This window comes from Monodon monoceros, unplaced genomic scaffold, assembly GCF_005190385.1.
Source record: "Monodon monoceros isolate NGI ecotype Baffin Bay Population unplaced genomic scaffold, NGI_Narwhal_1 Super_Scaffold_8, whole genome shotgun sequence".
Taxonomy (NCBI): Eukaryota; Metazoa; Chordata; class Mammalia; order Artiodactyla; family Monodontidae; genus Monodon; species Monodon monoceros.
The window spans coordinates 9,973,216-9,985,545 of record NW_021703785.1 but is presented as its reverse complement, the minus strand read 5'-3'; positions in this window follow the sequence as shown (position 1 = coordinate 9,985,545).

The following is a 12,330-nucleotide window of genomic DNA, read 5'->3' as shown; positions in this document are numbered from 1 at the left end:
CTCCCCTCTGTCACAGCACACACTCGTCCTGCTGTGCAGCACTTGGGATCTGTGCTATTGTGTCTGTTAAAAGGAAGCCAGACTCAGCATCTCTCATTACTCTGTGGTAAGACTCTGGGTGAGTCCCTTAACATCCTTTAAAAATGAAGAGTTTGGGTATTCCTTGGTTGTCCAGTGGTTAAGACTCCATGCTTCTATTGCAGGGGGCACAGGTTCGATCCTTGGTCAGAAAACTAAGATCCTGCAAGCCACATGGCATGGCCAAAAAAACCCCACAAGGGTTTATCTTAGATAACTCTTAGGTCCCATCTCACTCTAGCATTTTCCAGTTCTGCATTTAAAGAGTAATACCCTCTATTAATCCCACACCTAAAGATCATTCTTTGATCATGGAAAATTAATGTGCTACTTAGTTTTGCTGCCCAAGTGTCCTCAGTGGACCAGCTGTATCACCATCACCTAGGAGATAGTTAGAAATACCGAACCTCAGGCCTCACCCAAGCTTCCAGAGTCAGAATTTTAGCAGGGTTCCCAGGTGATGTGCATCCCTTTAAAGTTTGAGAAGCACAGCTTTAGAGAACCACAACTCACTTTTTTTTGTTCATGTGAAATTCACTGCCTTCATCTTCAAAGTATGTCTCCAGAAACCACATCAAATCCCAGAAAATTCCCACGAGGACACTCACACTTTGGCCATGTTTATAAAGGGAAAATGAGTCAGAGAAAAAGAGGGCTTGATGAAGGACTGGGGATGATGACTGTCATAGGGAATGTGACCATAATCATGCAGAGATAGCGGTCGGCATTTCCCGGCTTGTTGTATGTGGTGTTGGGATTCCCAGCGGAGTCAGAACAGCCTTTTGATACCCGAGCTAGTTAAACAGTTAGGATACAGGATGTCATTTGCACAAGCTGATGCCCTTTGGAAGCTGTCAGAGTTTCTTTGAAAGGGAAGAGACTGATTTGTACACTGGTATTTTTAAGCCTTGATTAATGTCATTCTATTTATTTTGGCCACCCCAGTCTTTAATTATAAAATTATGCAGTTTGGAAGGAGACTATTGCCCCCCACCCTACCTGTGCCAGGGTTAACTGAACACGTTTCTCCCTGGTTTCTTGGCATGGTGTGCCTTGCTCCCCACAGTTGATCCTCCCTTCTGCAGTTGGCGGTCCTGCTTTTTCTGAGCACAAATGCTGATTGCTGCTGCTGTGGCCGCCTGCCTGTGTACCCCTTTTCAAATGGGCTGCTGAGGAGACTAACTTCATTTGGCTGCTAGGGGAGTGGATGAACTTGAGCTGCTCTCAAGCCATCGGTTCTGAATTTCTGTTTTTCTTGGAATGTGAATTCTCCCTCTATAAAGGGAATTACAGGTGGGCAATAAGAAGTACGTCCACCTAACCCACCAAGAAATGCATGGGAAAAATGGCAGCTTATGCACAGGAAATGCTATGATGCTATTTTCTCTTAAAGTCCTTCCCCTTATTCTTCGTTTCCTGTGTAGCTTTGCAAGCTTCCTTGTCATCAACTGGAGCCTCTTATGACTCACAATTTTAAAAAGGAGTTGTCCCTTTTCCATCTTGCTTCCACCCTTGATTCCTAAGGAAAACAGAACAAGCTCTTGGGTAGAAGTCCTGGGAAGTAAAACTTGGACAGAGTCCCTTTCAAATGCTTCTGGAACCAGATGGTAGTTTTAAATGAAACATTTCCTAGACATGATTATGTCAGATTTTTGGTTTTTTAAAAAATTACTGTATTTCAGACTTCAGTTTCCTCAGAAGGCCAACTCTATAATCTTTATTGTATAGATAGTTTTGTTTTCCGTCCTTAAATTTTGTAAATAAAATTCCAACATGCTTTTTAAACACCTTGTCTCTGGTGAAAATTAAAATGTTGCTTAAAATCACACCATGGCAATTCTGTGCAGAATATGAAGCTTTCACATGACTTGACGCTATTCTAAATCACTCATATTGAGAAAGTGTCAAAAATGACTAGGATTTAGTATCTTAGGGAATAAAATGCTTTTTTTTTCACTCTTATTGAAAGAATTCTAATGTAGTTTGAATATCTTGGGAGATGAGTTTATTCTGTGATAATGGACGTGTTCTATATTTGTGCTGTCCAGTATGGCAGCCACTGGCTGCATGTGGTCATTGGGCACTTGAAATGTGGCATGTGCAACCGGGGAAAGGAGTTTTAAATTTTACTAATTTAAATGTAAATAGCCACATGTGGTTAGTGGCTACAATATTGGTTTAGACCAGGGGTTGATAAATTATAGCCCCTGGGCCAAATCCAGCCTACTGCCTGTTTTTGTAAAGAAAGCTTTTTTGGAATATAACTACACCCATTTGTAAAATTTCAGAAAGAAAGTGAAAAGTAAAGAGTGAAAGTATTTTTCCATGCATCAGTAAGCTCCATTACAGAGCAAATAATATCATAACGTATGTGGTGTCCTACAGATTTCATGTTATCTCCTTTAAACACTTTATCTTAACATTTAAAGACCTCAAACATTAATCTGTCCCATGGCCAATGTAAAATATCACTTCAGTGATCATTTCCTCTTTTAATTTTCATACTCCTTAAGTTTGTAATATTTGTGTACAAGTGTAAGGAAATTTCAAGCATTTAGCTATGTTTGAAATCTCAAGTAAAGTTTTATATACGTATATATGTCTACTCCAAATTTCAAGCATAAGACTTTTGATAGGGCTTCCCTGGTGGCGCAGCGGTTGAGAGTCCGCCTGCCGATGCAGGGGACACGGGTTCGTGCCCCGGTCCGGGAGGATCCCACATGCCGCGGAGCGGCTGGGCCCGTGAGCCATGGCCGCTGAGCCTTCGCGTCCGGAGCCTGTGCCCCGCAACGGGGGAGGCCAAAAAAGGGGGGGGCCCGTTGACCGAAAAAAAAAAAAAAAAAAAAAAAGACTTTTGATAATATTTCTTATTAGTAAGCGTTAAATGTGAGAGAAAATTTATTTATTTTTTAATTAGAAAAAGAAGTTTTTAATTATCTGGCCCTATGTTCATCACAGCATTACTTACAATAGCCAAGATATGGAAACAACCTAAGTGCCCATCAAGGGGTAAATGGATAAATAAGATGTGGTGTGTGTGTATATATATATATATATATATATATATATATATAAAATGGAATACTACTCAGCCATAAAAAAGATGAAATCTTGCCTTTTTTTTTTTTTTTTTTTTGCACGGTGTGTGGGCCTCTCACTGTTGTGGCCTCTCCCGTTGCAGGGCAGGCTCAGCAGCCACGGCTCACGGGCCCAGCCGCTCTGAGACATGTGGGATCTTCCCGGACCTGCATCAGCAGGCGGACTCTCAACCACTGCGCCACCAGGGAAGCCCGAAATCTTGCCATTTGTGACAACATGGATGGACCTTTAGGGTATTATGCTAGGTGAAATGAATCAGTTGGAGAAAGAGAAAATTTAAACGTATTATTTACCCCTGCAGATCTAAGAACAAGCAAAGAAAGAAAACAGAAATGTGTGAGAACCTTAGAAAAATCACACAGGGTTATTTTCCAAATACTGGGAACTGGGTGTACTATATAATAAAGACATTGATTCAACCAAATTCTTTGGGCACTGACTCAGTGATGGCTAATAGGGCTGTAATATAAAGGGAAGATATGGTAGTAACTTGGTTTATGGTCTCTCTGGGTAAAGTGCAAGACAATGTGTAATTAGAACTCAGTCAATGTCAAGGGACATCTATCTTGTTGCTCATTTTAACCTGTGCTCTGGCACATAAACCTCAACTAGGCACTTTGATGTGAAGCTCAGGAACAATAAATGAGTCCCGCCTCCCTGGAGTCAACATCCATTTGGTACATGGGAAAGATGAAATACCTGGTGATCACAGTGGAGGATAATGTGCAAGGGAAAGGAAGCAGTGTGAAAGGCTGAAAGGTAGAAATGCAGGGAGGAGGGTCAAGTGACAGTTATAAAGTAAACATATACAGACCATACACTGATGGGAATACTGCAGATTTCCATTTTCCCCCATAGTCATCCTTTGCCAAGAATGCACCATATTGACTTAAACTATATTGGAAGAAGAAACCTCTGAGGTCGTATGAAATGCAACCCATTTGGGAGAGGCTAAGCAACCCGATTATGTCCAGCGAAGAGAGATGGGAAAAGTTGGAGAAGGCAATTAGCAGCCTATATATGCTTAATGAGCTGTTTTAAAGGGTACAGGTGACAATTAACCTGGTACTTATCTTGTGCCAGAAGGAAGGCATTTCAGCTAACACCACAGTTGGTTTGTGCGGACTGCTATAAATAACACCTTCCTTTGGCTGGAAATGACTCAGCAATGTTCTTCCCCAACCCCACTGTGTCATTAAGAGGTTGTGAAGGAAACTTATTCCACGCTCCCTGGGGACAAGGTGAGCAGGTAATGAGGGAAGAGAATGCCTTTCCTTGGGAGCAGGAGGGCCCCATGAGCAAGGTGGGGGCTGGCAATGTGAAGACAGCCGTGTCCCATGTTTCTGCCTTGGATGGCTCTGCGTGTTTTCAGGAAAGAGCCAGAGAACCTTGTTGGAAGGCCTAGGCCCTGGTCATGTGACCTTGAGGAAGCTATGCATCCTCTTTATGGATCAGTTTCCTCTCATTTCTCTGCCCCACACACTTCACATTCAATAAGAGAAATGATAATAAAGAATGCTTCAGGAGTGTAATTTATAAAAATACTGAATCGCTATGTTGTATACCTGAAACTAACATAATATTGTCAATTGGCTATATTACAATAAAAAAATTAAAAAAGGAATGCTTTGAAAAAAGTAAAAACCACCACCACGACAAAAACAACAACAAACCTATACATAGTTAACAAATAACTATTACCCTAGAAGAGTGAAGTCCAAAGGTGAAGGTCAGATTGATAAGGCCTCAGGGGAAGGGGGGAAGGAGGTGGCACCTAGGACATTCATTTCACATCTGATTTAGATTCTTACTCTGGGAATCACTTTGGGATTAGTATCTGTTCCATGGATCCAGCTGTTGTATTGACCCACACACTGGTAGAGTGTTTAGAAAGTTCTTTGGGAAAAGTCTGGGCTAACTTGAAAAAGTATCATCTTCTTCTTCATGTATCAGTGTGAAAGTGTGACGTGTTTGGCTCTTAGTGATATTCTTTGTTTTTGAAACTATGAAGGGCAAGCTTGGGTTGATAGTTGTGGAAATAAATCAAGACCAAGCCAATAAGAATAGCAAAGGCTATTCAGAGCTTGTTACAGCAAGAGACTCAGCCACTGTCACTTGTGTTTGGCAGAGATTCAAAGGCAGGCAGGGGAGTAGGAGAGCTTCACAGAAGAGAAAAGGGAAGGCTCCAGGTGCGCCCTGATTGGAGGCTGTTGGCCTGGGAAGCTGGAGGTGGGCTAAGGAGCGGGGCTCCTATGTGATTGGTTAGGTTGCATATTTGGCTTTCTCTGGTTGGCACTAAGTTGGAAGTGAGGTTGACAATCAGGAAAGCTGTCAGTTATTAAGTCCTGGCCATTTGGGGCAGATTGTTGCAGAAGTTATTGTTGAGCTTCCTGGATTGTCACTAGGGATGGCAACCTGGCTCCTGCGAGTCTGACTGACAGCAGGCTGGCTTCCTGGGCTGTTTATTGTAGGTAGGGGGTTGGCTTCCTCACAGGCTGCTGCAGGTTGTGGGTCAGAGTTCATCTGTATAAATGGTCTGCTCATTGTCCATTTTATATTCAGTCTCTCATAGTTGAGATCAAACACTGACATATTTCTTTAAGTTCTTGTTTCGCTACAACTTGTGTGACCTTGAGCAAGTCACTCAATTTCTCAGGTATAAGTAGGATCGTATTACCTGCTCTGTCATAGCTCACAGGGTTGCCAGGGGTCAGATGAGATAAACACAGTATGGTGTTTTGCCAAAAGATTTATGTTCTACTGAAAGACTTTTGGTTTCAGGTTCAGAGGATTCACTGGCAAAATAACCACTCCACACTTCAATAAGCAAGAAATAAGGAAATTTATTATCTTAGTAGTAGGTTACAGTATGACAAGCAATAGATATATATGTACATATGTCATCAATTTGGGAGCATTTACATTGCCAAGTATGTTACTAGTTTGAGAGAACATTTATCACCAAATTGAGAGAATGAGGAACATCATTAACTGGGGAGAATTTGCATCACCAAGTTGGGAGAAGGAGCAACATGTATAGAGATAGAAGCGCATACATCAGCAATTTGGGAGAACTTCATCCAGATTCAAGCAATGTTGGGAGATCCCTGGAACAGCAGTCTGGAGTCCCAACTGGGAAGGTTCCGGGCAGTGCGTCTACCCAACGGGTGAGACTTCAAAGTGTCTTCCCAAGGAATCCTGCTTTTATCGCCAAGCCGCAAGTTGATAATCACCAGCTTACGTGCAAATGTGCAGCTCTGGCGATTATGTTAAATGTTTGTATTTATAATCGTAAGTCTCAGAATGTTTGCTGATCCCCGGGAACTGGCCAGATTCCCAGGGCCCCAGAAGCTTTGAGACTTATTCCCTTTGCTGGTTCTCAAGACTTGCTGGACTTACTCCCTTCCTGATCTGTTGGTTCTCAAGACCTAATTTTGTGGCTTCTGCTGGTCAGCACTTTGGCATGTAACTCTTTTCAGGGTCTCTGTTCAGTCAAAGGCCTATTATTGCCTCTGCAGCCTGAAGAAGACTACTTTTATTAACTTCCCTAACATATGGTAGCCTGTTCTCTAGGATGTTGAATAAATTCTAATGATGACAATGATAGAGACCAGTATGAAGTAATAGCTATCTTCACTTTTCCCTTCCCTGCTCTAAGATATATGAGACCATATTGTTATTGGTTGTAAAAGGTTAATTAACATTAAATTAGCACCTCTGGCACTCATTAAATTTTGAACCACTTTCTTCATGAAGTCTCCCCATTACTAAGTAAACAAGAGAAAATGCACTGTCTCTTATTATTCAACACTTTGGATAACAGACCCGTTTGGGGAATTTGATGAAAGTTACGTATGGATCCTCTTCCAGAAAAGTACACATATGCACATATACCCAATTTTACACAAAATTTCAGGGGGTTCATGCATGAGGAGTCCATTTATGTAGACTTTCTGAGGCAGAGGTTCTCAACCTGGGTTGCATGTTAAAAATGTCTGGGTAGTTTTAAAAAATCATGTGAATTTTTAAGCAGGTTGACTCCAAGCCCGTTAAATCAGAATCACTGGGGGTGAGACCCAGACCTCAGTCTTTTGAAAGCTCCTCAGATTTAAACTGTTGCTCTAAGGCAGTAGTTCTCAAGCTCTAATGAACAGTGTAATAACCTGGAGAGCTTGTTAAACCTGGATTGCCTGGCCCCATGCCCAGAGTTTCTGATGTGGTGGGTCGGGTGGGAAGTGGACATTTACAGATTGAAAAATTCCTTAGGTGATTATGATGCTAATCTCTAAGATTCACAGACCTGGAGGAGGGAAACCAGGGTCCAACCTGAGACCTGGTATTTGAGTGGAGGTCAAACAAATGCAGCAACATACCATTCTTATCATCTTGGGTACAGGGAAGCATGTGGCTGCAGACTCTTTTGAGTAAGTAATCACCAAATGCTTGTGTTTCTCTAGGGTTCACCAGCCCAGAGGAGAAATCAGAAGATAGAAAACATCTCCAGAGCTCAGTTCTAACAATGGATTTGCTAGTCCTGTACCCTCCCTGGAATCCTTCCATCTTACATGGCCTGTTGTCTTTCAGGCTGCAGAGAGGGTGCCGAGAACTGAACTCTACTGGGGAAATAGAATTAAGAACAGAATCTTCCTCCAGCCCAGAAATTGTCTCCACAAAGGTAGTAGAGAAAGAAACCCGTTTTTTTATTGAATAAGCATTAAACCAGCAAGCGATGCACATCACAGGCAACCCGCTTAGAGATTGCAAAGCAGAAAATAATCTCACCTTTTATATAGCCAAGCAGATACAACTCATTAAAGACACGTTCTCAAGATAAACAATAACTAGTTCTCAGGTGAGAGGACTTGACAGCACCATTTGTCACTAACTTTATCCAGTAATTGGGGTGACTATCTGTGTTAGATAATTGGCTTTATATAGAGGGAAAACAAACTTCTCATCTCTTTATGAGATCCCTCCTACAGCTTGGAACCAGGTGCTCACAGGAAATGGGAGGTCTGGGTGCTATCTGTCTTGACATTTACATTTTAAAGAGATGGGTCCCAGTCTTTGATAAAGGCATTTCTGGGTTGTAAAGCTGACAAAAGACCTACCTAGTTCTCAAAAGGATTTATCTACGTTTCAAAGAGAGAAGAAATTACAGCTTTAGGGGTTCTAAAGTAAATGAAAATAGAAGGGAGGGGAATCTTTCCCCATACTTTCTACAGGGAGAATTATACCTCTTATTTTAAATAAAATCCTTACGCTCTGTCTTAGGCTGCTTGGGCTACCTTAACAAAATTCCATAGACTGAATGGCTTAAACAGCAAACATTTATTTCTCACAGTCTTGGAAACTAGGAAGTCGAAGATCAAGGTGCTGGCAGATTTGGTGTCTGGTGAGGGCTCTCTTTCCGGTTTGCAGATGGCCTTCTTCTCTCTGTGTCTTCACATGGCAGGGAGAGGGAGGGAAAGAGCATGAGCTCCTGGTGTTTCTTATAAGGACACTAATCCTATCGATCAGGACCCCACCCTTATGACCTCATGGTACATTAATTACCTGCTTGTAGGCCCTATCTCAGTACAGTCACACTGGGGGATAGGGCTTCAACATATGAACTTTGGGGGACACAGTTCAGGCCATAGAACTCACAGTCTGAGAGCTGTGTTCAACACAACTCCCTGTACCACCCCACTGCTAGAAGCTTTTCAACTTAGTCTCTCTGTGGCATCAGCACCACTGTGGGGCTGCCAGGCAAGCAGCTGCCAGGCCAGATCAACCCGTTGGAATGGTTCTCTCTTGCCTATCACATCCCTACCTCCATCTTCTTAGAGGGTAACAGTCTTTGTATCCTTTCTTCTCATCATCATCCAAGGATTGAAAAGGCCTTGAGGGGACTTCAGTCAGACTTTATATAATAACATCCCATGTGAGTTCTGAGAGTTCTTTTTGCTACAGTCTTCCTCCCCAGTTAAAGTTCATTTATTGTGCATTGTGCCATGGATTTACTTCCATTAAGCCTGCTTTTTGACCTGGGACCCAATCTCCTTGGATTAAGAGAGAAGACAGATAGGCAGCATATTGGGTTCTAAAGCCTCACGGGAAAGGTGATAAGATTTAGAAATTGTTCCTTATGAGAACTTCTCCCAGGGAATTTGATACTCTTCTGGAGGTAAGATTGAGACCCTGAAAGGGCATACTTTAGTCACAAAAGTAGGCTATAAACTTGCTTTTTTAAAAAAAATTTTTATTGGAATATAGTTGCTTTACAATGTTGTGTTGGTTTCTGCTGTAGAGCAAAGTGAATCATCCATATGTATACATGTGTCCCGTCCCTTCTGGATTTCCTCCTCATTTAGGGCACCATGGAGCACCGAGTAGAGTTTGCTGTGCTATACAGCAGGTTCTCACTAGTTATCTATTTTATATATAGTGGTGTATATATGTCAATCCCAATCTCCCAATTCATCCCACCCCCCTTTCCCCCCTTGGTGTCCATACATTTGTTTTCTACGTCTGTGTTTCTATTTCTGCTTTGCAAATAGTTTAATGTGTACCATTCTTCTAGATTCCACATATATGTGTTAATACGTGATACTTGTTTTTCTCTTTCTGACTTACTTAACTTTGTATGACAGTCTCTAGTTCCATCCACATCTCTGCAAATGACACGATTTCATTCCTTCTTATGGCTGAGTAATATTCCATTGTATATATGTACCACATCTTCTTTATCCATTCATCTGTTGTGGACATTCAGGTTGCTCCCATGTCCTGGCTATTGTAAATAGTGCTGCAGTGAACACTGGGGTGCATGGATCTTTTCGAATTATGGTTTTCTCTGGGTATATGCCCAGGAGTGGGATTGCTGGTCATATGGCAGTTCTATTTTTAGTTTTTTAAGGAAACTCCATACTGTTCTTCATAGTGGCTGTATCAATATAATCTTTCTTTAAAAGAGGTGGCTTAGGTTAGCTGTAAGGGTAACTGTTTTGCTAACTGGAGAGCCACCTACCACAGCCCCTATTCTCCTGCTCTCCCAGTGTTGGTGCCCATTCTGTCCTCCAGGTAAGTGGTGAACAAATATTTAAAGTATGCTGGCTTGGAAGCTTCCAAATTATATTTATTCCTGCTTACCCATGTGTCTCCATCTGACCCTTATCTTTAATTACAGCCCCACCCCCATGCCAACACATACACTCCCTCCTCCAAGCAGTTGTCTTCTTGGTTGACTGAAATCCTGTGTTTTTCATTCAGACTTTACTAGGCTTATAACAGTATTATCTTTAAGACGACCAAAATTCAAAGCGATTGATTAAAATATGACATATGGCAATGTTCCCCAAATTACTCTTTGTATTCCTTTAGCCAGAATCTCTCTACACTTTTGTCAACTTCTTGGTCATGTGGCTTGGTCCAAATTCCCATCCCAGTGGGGCAGACTGAGGCTTGCCCCATGTGTTCTTAGCTCTATGCCTCTTCCATACATTTAAAAGTGGGTAGGATAGTTTCCTTGCTACTTGACAGGAGTAAGGGCAGGACCACTAGAATAGTATAAAATGGGAAAAAGGAGAAGAGGGTTTTAGTATTTTGTTTTGTCCAGAGGTAAGAATTGCAACAGGAAAAAATGACTCAGAATTATGACTGCTCACTAGGAGCCCATCATGGTGTTTCATATGCATGAACTCATTTAGTCCTACTGCAGCCCTTTGAAGGGAAAACAGTTAGGATCCAGGTTTTACAGATGAGAAAGCAGAGGATTAGAAGGGTTAAGTACCACTCAAGGCCTGGGGTTTGCAGAGCACCCTGAAAGCAGAGGCAGTGCTATGTTTAAATTTCTCCATCCCCAGAGCTTGGAGTAGAGTCTATAACAGTGCTGTGTAATAGAAATATAATGAGATCCACATCTGTAATTTAAATTTTTCTAGTGCCACATTAAAAAAGTAAAAATAAACATGTGAAATACATTTTAATAATATAGTATATTTAATCCAATATATAAAAATACTACCATTTTAGCATATAATCAATATAAAATTATAAATGAGATGCTTTGTATCTTTTATCATACTAAGTCTTTGTATTTTATACTTAGAGCACATCTCAATTTGAATCAGCCATAGTACAAAGTACCCAGTGGCCATACGTGCCTAGTGGCTACCATATTAGATAGCATACTGGATACCATATTACAATGGAGGTCTAGAATCTAGTAGGAGACTGTAGCAGAGACAATAACGCTCACCAAATATCCATGTGCTCCACTACGTTTCCCAGCTCTTCTTGCAGTTGGGAGAGCACATAATTAGTTCTAACCAATGGGCTGCAAGCAGTAGTTACATGTGCCATTTTGGGGTCAAAGCATTGAACTGTCAGTGCGAGCCAGCCCCTGATAGGTTTTTCCTTTGCCATGGCAACTGAGGAAGCCTTGTGTTATGTTGGTAGAGGCAACCTGGATGTCTCAGTTGCCATGTGGTGGGCAGTTGCCCTAGACATATACTTTGACTTTGCAAGGGGGAGAAATAAACTTCAGTCGTGTTAAGACACAAAGATTTGGGAGTTGTTTCTTTTGACAGCAGATCCTAGCCCTCCCTGACTAAAGAAGTAATCACAGATTTTGGTGAATGAATGAGAGAGTGAAGGGACAAAAAGAGAGAAGAAGAACCATCTTCCTCCAGGGACCAGAAGAATGGGGGGGTTTGCACCAACCAGCTAATACAACCTTAACCCAGAAATACTGGGGTGATTTCAGACTGTACTAGGCCTGGTCCTGTCCTCTTGCTAGAAGTAATGGAGCAATCCAAGATAAGGGGCTGAACACTAGGACATTGGCCCATTTACCATGGATGATTTCACTTGAAGAAAGTTTGTGTCTTGACATTTCCTTTTCCTTTAACAACATTTACTCTGTGTCTTTTGATTATCTTGTTTGCTGGACTGCACTGGGTAAAGTGTAAAAAGAAGGCAGCATCAGAAAATCCATAAGGTAAAGAAAAAGTTGTGGGCAAGAACTTATCCTCTAATGGGCAAGAGAATTCTCTATTTTTTGGTAGAGGCTAAAGAGAAATCGTATTTCATCCAGTAAACTGTAAACCACAATCCAATAAGGCACAATGGCTGGATTAGGTGCTAGGGCTTTAGGACCTAAATAGTTTT